The sequence below is a fragment of the Chiloscyllium plagiosum genome, chromosome 18 (genome assembly GCF_004010195.1).
Source record: "Chiloscyllium plagiosum isolate BGI_BamShark_2017 chromosome 18, ASM401019v2, whole genome shotgun sequence".
Classification (NCBI taxonomy): domain Eukaryota; kingdom Metazoa; phylum Chordata; class Chondrichthyes; order Orectolobiformes; family Hemiscylliidae; genus Chiloscyllium; species Chiloscyllium plagiosum.
This window is the reverse complement of record NC_057727.1, coordinates 47,485,420-47,497,761: the sequence shown is the minus strand read 5'-3', so window position 1 is coordinate 47,497,761 and position 12,342 is coordinate 47,485,420. Positions and strand designations below refer to the sequence as shown.

The 12,342-nt window shown below is 42.8% G+C and overlaps 1 protein-coding gene across 1 annotated transcript in view; it reads left to right on the top strand.

Annotated features, from left to right (window-relative positions):
• Positions 1-1,545: 1,545 nt before the first annotated feature.
• shq1 (SHQ1, H/ACA ribonucleoprotein assembly factor) overlaps positions 1,546-12,342 on the top strand; it is a 136,266-nt gene continuing 125,469 nt past the window's right edge. The window contains exon 1 of the mRNA XM_043708353.1: positions 1,546-2,025. The gene's annotated coding sequence lies outside the window, so the exon portion shown is untranslated. The remainder of the gene's footprint in view (positions 2,026-12,342) is intronic.

Genomic DNA, 12,342 nt, shown 5'->3' with positions numbered 1-12,342 from the left:
CCTCTCTTGCCTCCTTTTCTATCCTTCCTGTAGACATTAAGCTGCCAGTCCTGCCCATCCCTGAGCCATGTTTCTGTAATTGCTATGATATCCCAGTCCCATGTTCCTAACCATGCCCTGAGTTCATCTGCCTTCCCTGTTAGGCCCCTTGCATTGAAATAAATGCAGTTTAGTTTATTAGTCCTACATTGTCCCTGCCTGCCCTGGCTGTTTGACTCACTTCTGTTCTCAACTGTACCAGTCTCAGATTGATCTCTTTCCTCACTATCTCCCTGGGTCCCACCCATTATCTCCCTGGGTCCCACCCACCCCCCACCTTATTAGTTTAAATCCTTCCAAGCAGTTCTAGCAAATTTCCCTGCTAGTATATTAGTCCCCTTCCAATTTACATGCAATCTGTCCTTCTTATACAGGTCACTTCCATCCCAAAAGAGATTCCACTGATCCAAAAATGTGAATCCTTCTCCCATACACCACCTCCTCAGCCATGCATTCATCCGCTCTAACCTCCTATTCCTGCCCTCGTAGCACTGGGAGTAATCCAGATATTACTACCCTTGAGGACCTCCTTTTTAAACTTCTGCCTAACTCTCTGTAATCTCCCTTCAGAATCTCAACCTTTTCCTTTCCTATATTGTTGGTTCCAATGTGAACAATGACCTCTTGTTGGCCCTCTCCCCCGTGAGAACATTCTGCACCTCTCTGAGACATCCTTGATCCTGGCACCAGGGAAACAACACACCATTCTGCTTTTTCTCTGCTGGCCACAGAAATGTCTATGACACAACGTTTGCTGTTGAAAAATGTGATGCTGGAAAAACACAGCAGGCCAGGCAGCATCCGAGGAGCAGGAGAATCAACGTTTTGGGCATAAGCCCTTCTTCAGGAATGACCTCAGGAATATTCAGGAATATTGAGGTTCTTCATCCCTGAAGAAGGGCTTATGCCCGAAACGTCGATTCTCCTGCTCCTCAGATGCTGCCTGCCTGCTGTGTTTTTCCAGCATCACATTTTTCAACTCTGGTCTCCAGCATCTGCAGTCCTCACTTTTCTCCACAACGTTTACTGTGGCAACCTGACACTTGAATTATCTATCATGAGATTGATCATGTAAATTCTCGGGTGAGAACTGAATTGAAACAACCAGTTACATTGTACACACAATCCTATTTGGAGTATTAGGTGACTCCAATTTATGTGTAACACCCTCTGTGAAATCTAAATTTACAGGACTCATATTGACAACAAAGATTTCTTTCTTAGTTCTTCATCTTTTGCATTATGCTGCACGAGAAAAGGGTGTGTACTTTATTGAGATTAAACTTCATAAACTTTCAAGCTCATCAATTACTTTGAAATGTAGTCATTATTGATTCATATGAGAACCAGAAAGCCAACACAACAACTTGGGTGTGTGTAGGCTTGAATGTATGTATTACATATACATTCCCATTTGGGGTTTGTTTAGACAATCTTGAACAGTGAAATACCATAAATCAACACGTGTTTCTTTCACTTCCTTGTCACTATTTGGCGCGGCAGAGGAGACTCCTTGCCTCTTGGTGGCGCGGTTGCCTACTTAGTGAGAGGATGTTCTTTTTCCGGGTTGGAAGGTCTGAGTCATTCGGATGAGCACGCTGCAGTAGTACGGGCAATAGAGCCAGTGGTAGTGGAACATTGAAGACTGTCACATTCGGGAAACAAAGCATGGTGGAATACTGAGGTTTGCAACATTCGGGGGACAAAGGATATTGGAATATTGAGGTCTGCGACATTCGGGGGACAAAGGACAGTGGAATATTGAGGTCTGCGACATTCGGGGGACAAAGGACAGAGGAATTGTAAGAGGGAACGTTCGGGCAGGCAGACATTCCAACAACATCATTACAGCGGGAGCACTGTGAGCTGGTTGTGAACTTTCTGCTGAGGTTGCGGCGGCCTCCCCTTCGCCCTGGCTGAACGATCCTGATCGTGATCCTTATTAAAGTATACTGCAATCGTGTAGTCGGTAATAATTAATAGAAGGTAATGTATTCTAAAAATATCAGCACCATGTTGACTTCACCAGTGCAGGAGAGTAAACTTGGGACGCAAAGGTGTGAGTTAGAGAAGTTTGTTTAATCAGACGAAAATGTCCAGTATGAAACATTCACGTGCTGTATTTGGCTGTTTACATGCCTTCAGGTCAGCATGTCCAGAATACCAGTTGTACAGCAACGTACATAACATTTGGCATGATCCACACTATCGGCAAACTTGGTCATAATTTGGAGGTGCCGGTGTTGGACTGGGGTGTACAAAGTTAAAAATCACGCACCACCAGGTTATTGTCTAACAGGTTTAATTGGAAGCACTAGCTTTTGGAGCGCTGCTCCTTCATCAGGTAATTATGGAGGATAAGATTATAAGACACAGAATGTATAGTAAAGGTTTACAGTGTGATGTAACTGAAATTATACATTGACTAAGACCTGGGTTGTTTGTTAAGCCTCTCATCTTTTAGAATGAACGTGTTGGTTTCAGTTCTTTCATATGTATATTGCAGAAGTTTTTTAAAAGTTACATTCTCAAGTGAACTTTAACAATTGGTGTCATGTCAGCCCAGATAATGCATTTAAGGTGTGCGACTGTCTGTGCCACAATGTTCAGACTGATTCTAATCTAAAAAAGGGATTTACAGAATCTTATATGGATTCATGCAGTTTTTGAGCCAAATAAAATGTAGTTGTGCAAGTATAAATTAACCCCACAAACTTATGTGTGTGTGTTCATGTGAGTGTGTGTCTGGGAGTGTTCCCTCCCAGTCGGAGAACCCTTCAGCAGTCCGGGACATTTGACATCAGACCTTCGGGTGGCCATCCTCCAAGGTGGACTTTAGGACAGGCACAACGCAAAGTGACCGAACAGTGGCTGATAGCCAAGTTCGGTACCCATGGGGATGGTGTAAACTGGCATCTTGGGTTCATGTCCCACTACACTATGCGCACATGCAGACACAGACAGACACGCACATGCGTACACACCTACAGACTCTCATACTCACGCAGACCCTCTCTCCTACACAAGCTCTCTCTCATACGCTCACATATACACTCCTGCACACACGCACCCTCTCAGAGGCACGCATAACCACCACCCCCCCAACATACACACAAATTTGTGGGGCAAATTTGTACTTGCACAATTGCATTTTATTTTGCTCAAAAACTACATGAATCCAAATAAGATTCTGTAAATCCCTTTTTTAGATTAGAATCAATCTGAACATTGCAGCACATACAGTCTCACATTATCTGGGCTGACATGACACCAATTGTTAAAGTTCACTTGAGAATGTAACTTTTAAAAAAGTTCTGCGATATACATTTGAAAGAACTGAAACCAACATGTTCATTCTAAAAGATGAGAGACTTAGTAAACAATCCAGGTCTTTCACAATTTCAGTTACATCACACTGTAAACTTTTGCTATAAATTCTGTGTCCTACGATCTTAAACTCCACAACTACCTAATGAAGGAGCAGCGCTCAGAAAGCTAGTGCTTTCAAATAGATCTGTTGGACTATAACCTGGTGTTGTGAGTTTTAGCTAACTTGGTGTAATCTAGAGTGTTTTAAAACTTTAAAATTATGATAGTTTGACATGTTTGATGTTAAATTGGCTGCTGTTAGTACATGTGCATGCAGTGCAAAATTGTCAAGAATTTCATTGTGGCTTGATGTATGAAATGAATGAATAGACACCAATTCATTGATATCTATATTCATGTAATCTTGTGGCTTGCCTCCACTTTGGGATGATGTAGATCAACATTCCATAATATCATGTAGCATGCTTGCGATTTTGGATAAGATTTTTAGCTCAGGTTGTGTGGATCAGGTTGTAAGTTTGCTTGCTGAGCTGATAGATTTATTCTCTGACATTTCATCACTATGCTAGGTGACATCATCAGTGAGCCTCTGATGAAGCGCTGGTGTTCTGTCCTGCTTGTTATTGATCTGTCTCGGTTTGTTATGGTGGGTGATATGACTTCTGGTTCTTTTTCTGAGTGGTTCGTAAGGGGTCCAAATTGATACGTTTGTTAATGGAGTTCTGGTTTGAATGCCAGGCCTCTAGGAATTTCCGTGTGTGTCTTTGTTTAGCCTGTCCTAGGGTGGATATGTTGTCCCAGTTGAACTGGTATCCCTCTTTGGCTGTGTGCATGGATATGAGTGATGGTTGGTCATGTCTTTTGGTGGCTAGTTGGTGCTCATGTATCCTGGTAGCTAGCTCCCTGCCTGTCTGTCCAATGTAATGTTTGTTGCAGTCCTTGTAGGGCTTTTTGTATATGACGTTCGTTCTGCTGGTTGTTGATCCAGGTCCTTTTAAATTCATCAGGAGCTGTTTCAGTGTGGTGGTGGGCTTGTTGGCTACCGTGATACCTAGGGGTCGGAGTAGTCTGGTCATCATCTCCAAGATGCCTTTAACGTATGGCAGGGTGGCTAGAGTTTCTGGGCGTATTGTGTCTTGTTTAGGTTTGTTGTGTAGGAATTGGCAGACTGCGCTTATTGGGTACCCATTGTTCCTGAATATGTCGTGTAGGTGTTTTTCCTCGGCTTCTCTTGGTTCCTGGGTGCAGCAGTGTGTTGTGACTCATTTAAATAATGTTCTGATGCAGCTCCGTTTGTGGGTGCTGAGATGATTGCTCCTATAATTGAGTATCTGGTCTGTGTGTATGGCTTCCCTGTAGACGCTGATCTGCAGCTCTCCTTTTGGCTTGTTGTTCCACTATGATGTCTCAGAAGGGGAGTCTGTTGTTGTTCTCTTCCTCTTTGGTGAACTTTATACCAATAAGGATGATGTTTATGGTTTCTTCTAATTTGTTGCATTTCTTGATGACAAAAGGTGTCATCTACATAGCAGACCCAGAGCTTGAGTTGGATGGTGGGAAGGGCTATTCATTCTAACCTCTGTATAACTGTTTCTGCTAAGAGTCCTGATATTGGTAATCCCATAGGCGTCCCATTGGTCAGTTTGCAGATCTTGTCGTTGAAGGTGAAGTGGGTCGTGAGGCACAGGTCCACTAGTTTGAGGATGCTGTCCTTGCTGATGAAGTTGGTGCTGTCAGGTGTCAAGACAGAAATCTCGTAATCCTACCGGCAGACAAAGGACGCATAATCCTGAACAGAACACAATACATTGAAAAAGCAAACACGCTACGTGCAGATACTAACACCTACCAACAGGTGGTGATGGACCCAACTCCACAGTTAGAAAACTGTACCACAGCATTCCTGAGCAAACTTCACAAGACAGGTGAAATTAAAAGACAGACCTCCAAAAAATGAAACCTGAAGGATCCAACACACCCCCTTTCTTCAGATTACCAAAGGTACATAAACAAGGGTCCCCCCTCAGACTCATAGTCTCACTTCCCGGTCCACTGATGTACAGACTAGCAAAGGAACGAGAAGACAAACTGAAACACCTAGTAGAAGATTCAAGTCACTCCATTTACTCCACCCAGGAATTCCTTAATATCATCAAGGACACCAAGGTAGAGGACGACGAGGTCATGGTTTCCTTCGACATGATGACCCTATTCACATCAATAAACATCACCCTAGCCAAAGAAACACTGGCTTCATTACTAGACGAACCAAGGACACAAAACACTTGATAGCACTACCTCCAGCAGCAAGGACAGCATCCTCAAACTAGAAGACCTGTGCCTCTCAACCCACTTCACCTTCACCTTCACCTTCAAAACAAGATCTACAAACAAATCAATGGGATGCCTATGGGATCACCAATAGCAGAAACAGTTATGCAGAGGTTAGAATGAACAGTCCGACCCACGCTGCAGCCCAAGCTTTGGGTCCGCTATGTGGATGGTACCTTTGTCGTCACAAAATACAACAAATTAGAAGAAACCCACAAACAGCATCCTTACTGGTACAAAGTTCACCAAAGAGGAAGAGAACATTAACAGACTCCCCTTCCTAGATGTCATTGTGGAACAAAAAGCCAATAGACAGGTACAGACTAGCATCTATAGGAAAGCCACATACACAGACCAGATATTCAATGACAGGCGCAATCACCTTAACACCCACAAACGGAGCTGCATCAGGACATAATTTAAATGAGCCACTTCACACTGCAGCATGCAGGAACTATGAGCAGCAGAAGAAAAATAACTGTACAGCATATTCAGGAACAACAGGTACTCAATAAACACAGTCTGCCAATTCTTAAACAACAAACAAAAACAAGAAGAGACAACACACCCAGAGACTCTAGCCACAGTACCAGAGATCAGAGACATTTCCGAGATGATGACCAGACTACTCCAACCTCTTGGCGTCGTAGTAGCCTGTATACCTACCACATTGAAACAGTTACTGGTGAAACTAAAGGACCCAGTACCAACCACCAGCATGAGATGTTAAAGGGTTAATTTGCTCTGTTGGCCTCCAAGAAATTGGATGTCCCAGGGGTAGGGTGGTATGTTTCTCTGTCTTGCAGGTAGAATGTCAAAAATTTACATTGCCATCTCCGACTATCCAGAATAAATTTACATTGTTGTCTCCTACTATTCAGAATCAATAAGAATGCTGCAGTTAAAATTCTGACCACACCCTTCAGTTAAAAAAATGACTTGCACCAGATTTTGCCATCAACGAATGATTTAATCACGTTGTTTCTAGAAATAATCAAATCACTACATTGTGTTTTGAGTGGCATGTGACTATGGGGGAGTGACTGGGAGTTGTCTTGTGGGCATTACTGACCGTGATGTGAAATCTTGTATAAAGGAAGAACTGGTCCCTTGTTCAGAGAGATCTTTTGACATGGCTCTGCAAGCATTGTGAAGAGTGTTAAGGGTTCCTCCAAAGCTTTTACTTGCTTAATAAATTTTGGCTGTTCACAGAAGTTGGCGTATTACAGTTGCATCAAGTGTGTAAGAATCTGAAGAAAAACAACTAACAAGCAGAACGAACATCATAATCAAAATAGTCGAGAATGTGGAAAAGCACAGCAGGTCGAGCAGGAGAAATGATGTTTCAGGCATAAACCTTTTATCAGGAATGAAATGTTGACCCTCCTGCTCCTTGAATGCTGCCTGACCTGTTGTGCTTTTCTAGCACCACACACTCGACTCTGATCTCAAGCATCTGTAGCCATTGCTTTGTCCTAGTTATATGCAAAATACTCTACAAAGAGTGCAACAAACACTACATTTGACAGATGGGCAGGAAATTAGCCACCAGGATACATGAGCACCAACTAGCCACCAAAATACATGACCAGCTATCACTGCTATCCTTACAGATGGAGTCCACTTTGACTGGGACATCACATCCATCCAAAGACAGGCTAAACACAGACACTCATGGGCATTCCTCGAGGTCTGGCACTCAAACAGGAACTCTGTCAGTAAACATGGCCATTTGGACCCCATTAACCAACCTCAGAAAAAGAACCAGAAATGATAACATCCATCTTAACAGTCCGAGACACAAAAATAGAAAGCGGGACAGACAACAGCACTTCACCGGAGGCTCACTGATGATGTTACCTAGCATGGTGACGAAACATCTGAGAACAAACCTACCAGCTCAGTGAGCAAACCTAAAACCTAATGTAGTATGCTTTCTTACTTCAGGTGTGGTGCAGTAGTGAAGAACTGCACATGAGTATAATATGCCAGGTACAAACACTGATGGTTGTTTCTTCATTTTTAAACACTTAAAATTAGTATTTGCATCTAACATTTTCTTATTTGAAAAACATGAGCAATCGTACCTCAATCTCTGTGCTATTTGATAAGATCCTGGTTTATGTTCTTTCATTTTCTTGTTTAGCCCTGTGCCCTTAGATTTTTGTATACTAAAGAAATTAGTTGATCTCAGTCTTTGAGTATGTTAATGACTGAGCATCCATAGTTGCATTGTGAGTATTCTGGTTTGTCAGTTGGTACTTGTTAGATGTGGAATAAAATGATCCTTTATATAGGGGAGCTAATGATTGTGAAATCTTCAAAAATTTTTTGCTTGGCAAATTGCTGTTAAATTGGTGCAATATAAAAAAGAGCAAGTTGTTTTAACATGTCTTAGTCTTTGATCTGCTCAGGACCCAGATTTGCCAATCTGCCTTATGATGGTTGTACCTTGTTTTACTGATTTTATTGAATAGTTGAACCTTTCTTTAGAAATGTGACAATATATTTTTCCTTGAATCCACTGCTATGGTTTTCCAGGCTTACTGTGATAGTTGCTTTTGGAAATATTTTACTTGATCACTTCAACTATATTGGTTCATTTCTACTTTGGATCATACACCATTGTGTTATAGTTTGATTGCTAGAGCTCCTCTTGGAAGTGCAGGAAGTGAATGCAGATGATCCTAGATACTTGATGGAGCATTCTTCTAAATATTGGCTCTTTGTGGCTGTTTTCTGAGAGAAGTGCTTCTTACTTTGGTGTACTAGTCAAATTTCGCAGTTCAAGATTTTCTCAGACATAGCAAACCATTTCTGTGTATATGGGTGAGTGGTTGGGTGGAAAGAGACTTTTCATGACTGCCAAATGAGTTCCATAAATTTGTAATCTGTGCTAATGTCCCCTTGTTCTTGCCAGCCTGTCTAACTCAAATTGTTTAACTACTGGAACGCAGCTGGTCCTCATCACTTAAGATCTCGATCGTAGTCCGTTTCTGTATTTTGGAGCTTTCTGTCTGAACTGTGTGTTGAGTGACTGAAATGCCACACTTAATTGTAGGATAAGTCCTAATACTGACCTTACCCGTTTTTCAACCACTCATAATCTGAGCAGATGTGATCACAGGCTGAGGAGGAGAAGAACCTGTTTCCCACCTGGCTTAAAATTATCTACGTTCACGATGGACATACTGTGTCCAGTTATGATCACCCAGTTATAGGAAGGGTATTATTAAGCTGAAGAAGGTTCAGAAGAGATTTGCCAGGATGTTGCCGGTTTTGGAAAGTTTGAGTTATAAAGAAAGGCTGAGACTTTTTTCCACTAGAGCGTAGGAGGTTGAGTGGCGATCTGATACAAGTTTATATAATAATGAGAGGTATAGATAGAGTTAATGGTAGTTGTCTTTTCCCAAGGATGGGGACACATTTTTAAGGTGAGAGGAGAGAGATTTAAAAAGGACATGAGGGCAAATGTTTTACACTAAGGGTGGTTCATGTGTGGAATGAACTTCCTGACAAAATGGTGGATGTGCAGACAACTACACTGTTTAAAAAATATTTGAATAAATACATGAATAGGAAAGGTTTGAGGGATGTGGGTCAGGAGCAGGCAGGTGGGACCACTTCAGTTTGGGATTATGTTCAGTATGGACTGGTTGGACTGAAGGGGTCTGATTCCATGCATGACTCTATAACTTCAGCTGATGAGTTTTGTTCTGCCTTCTTGAGCTGTAATTTGTAATTTTTGAGAGAAGGTAAACTTTAAGCATAAATTTGTGTTGGACACCACCAAGATTGAAAAGAAAGTAGATGGATTCGGGCGTTGTGAGTGTCAGCTTCAATTTTAAGAAGGTCCGAGTCCTAAATGGACAGTTGAAGCTGCTAGAAAAAAAAAAGAGATGGAACAAAGAACAGTGCAGGTAGGAATGTGTCCTTCGGCCCATCATGTCTGTGCCGACCATGATGTCATTCTAAACTAATCCAGTCTGCCTGTACATGATCCTTTATTCCCTCCCTGTGTTTATTTCTCTTTCTATATGCCTTCCAGACATTGCTATCGTCTCTGCCTTCACCACCTTGTCCAGCAGTGCTGTCTAGGCACCTACCACCCTCTGTTTTTTAAAAAAAACCTCTCATATCTTCAAACATTTCCCCTCTCACATTAGGTTCCAGCATTCAACTTCTCCACCCAGGAAAATGACTCCCAACTATTCACTCTATCCATCCCTCTCTCAACCTTATACACCTCCATCAGGTTGCCCCTTTGTTTTGGCTAAAGAGTCAAAGCTATCTAAATCTGTTCAAGCTATCTAAGTCTGTCCAACCTCTCTCCACAGCTAATAAACCCCTAACCAGGCAATATCCCAGTAAATACCCCTTCCCAAAGCATCCATATCTTTCCTATAATGTGATGACCAGAACTGCACATAGTAGACCAAATGGACTTCGTAGAATCAGTACAGTGATTCGGCCCGACAAGTCTTAAACGTTGCCATTGTATCTGCTTCTGCCACCTCCCCAGCAGCATGTTCCCAGGTATTTACCACTCAGTATTTTCAAGTTTTTAAAAAAAAACCTCCTTATTCACTTGTGGGATGTGGGCGTCACTGGCTGGCCACCATTTATTGCCCATTCCTAATTGCCCTTGAGAAGGTGGTGGTGAGCTGCCTTCTTGAATTGCTGCAGTCCAAGTGCTGTATGTTGACCCCAATGCCTGAGGGGAGGGAATTGCAGGATTTTGACCCTTGCTTCTCACATCTCCTCTAAACTTTTCCCCCTCTCCCCTGAAACCAATGTTCCCTAGTATTGACATTTCTACCTTGGGGGACAAAGATTCTGACTATCCATTCCTCTCAATTTTGCAAACCTCTATCAGGTCATCCCTCGGCCTTTTGTTTTCACTGAAATGCAAACCAGTTTGTCCAAACTCTCCTCCTAGCTAATACCCTCCAAACCAGGCAACGTCTAGTAAACCGTATCTGTAGTGTCTTTAAGGCCTCCACGGCCTTCTGGTAGTGTGACGACCAGAATCGTACGCAGTATCCAAATGTGGCCTGATTAAAGTTCAATACAGCTGCAACGTGACTTGCTAATTTTTAGACTCTGTGCTTTGACTGATTTGAAGGTAAGCATGCCATGCCCCTCCTTGACCACCTTATCCACTTATGTTGTTACCTTACAGGAACTGTCTACCTGTACACCGAGATCCCTCTGCCTGTTCATGAACCTAAGGGTTCTGCCATTTACTGTGTGCTTCTTCCTGCCCCACCCCTGCATCAGACCTTCCAAATTCCATTACCTTGCATTTGTCAGAATTAAATTCCATCTGCCCGAGTCTCCTATGGCAATCCTCAATATCCGCAGCTCTTCCAATCTTTGTATCATGTGCAAACTTACTAATCAGATCACATTCGTTCTCCTCCAAATCATTTATACATACAGAGGAACCTCAATTCATCCGGCATTCGATTAACCAAATTTCAGATCATTCGAAGAAGGTGACAAGGTCCGATACTTGGCTAACTGTTACCCAGCATCAGTTATCCAGCATTCGATTAACCGACGAAATAATCCCCACCTGTGTCGAGGTTCCTCTGTATTACATACAACAGAGATCCTCGCACTAATCTCTGCAGAACATCATTGGTTACGTACCTCCAGTTAGAAAAACACCAGTTCACCATTATACTCTCTTTTCTATGACCAAGCCAGTTCTGTATCCATCCATCATGGTTTCCAAGCGACTTCACCTTCTGTATCAGCCTACAATGAGGAACTTTGCTGAAGTCTACGACGACAACATCCACTGCCCTGCCCTCCTCAATTGTCTTCATTGCTTCCTCAAAATAACTCAATCAAGTTGGCGACTTGACAACCTTAATGTTTTTGAAATACCAAACATGTCCTTTTTATTTTAAATAGCAGCATGCCCCAGCATATCAACATACACTTCTCACCATGTACCGTGTCCTCCTTTGTGAATGTCAATGCAAAGTATTCATTAAGGACTTCACCCACTTCATCCGGCTGCCTGCATACATTCCCTCTTTTGTCCTTGAATGGACCTACCCTTGCCCTGCCTACCCTCTTGCTCCTTATGTATGTATGAAGTGCCTTGGGATTTTCCTTAATTCTTTTTTGCCAAGGACGTATCTTGGTCCCTTTTAGCCCTCCTAGCTCCTTGTTTGAGTTCTTTCCTGCTACCTTTGCAGAAGAGCAGAAGAGAGCAGACAACGAGGAAGGCAGAGAGGAGACAGGTGCAAGAGACGCCGGGGGAAGTACCTGTCAGGAACAAGTTGAATCTTTTGGAAACAGTAGAGACAGATGACACTGCCAGTCCGCGAGGCGGCCAGGTCTGTCAATCAAAAGTTGGCGTGGAGGCAGCGCGGACGTCGCACAGAGCCGTGGTAATAGGGGACTCTATAGTGAGAGGAACTGACCGGGGTTTTTGTGGCAGCAGGCGGGACTTAAGGATGGTGTGTTGCCTTCCTGATGCTAGGGTTAAAGGCATCACAGACAGAGTGCAGGAAATCCTCAAGGATGAAGGTGAAGAGCTAGAGGTGGTGGTACATGTCGGCACAAATGATGTCGGGAAGAAGAGGAGGAATATACTACAGCGGGACTTCGGAGAACTAGGAAGAA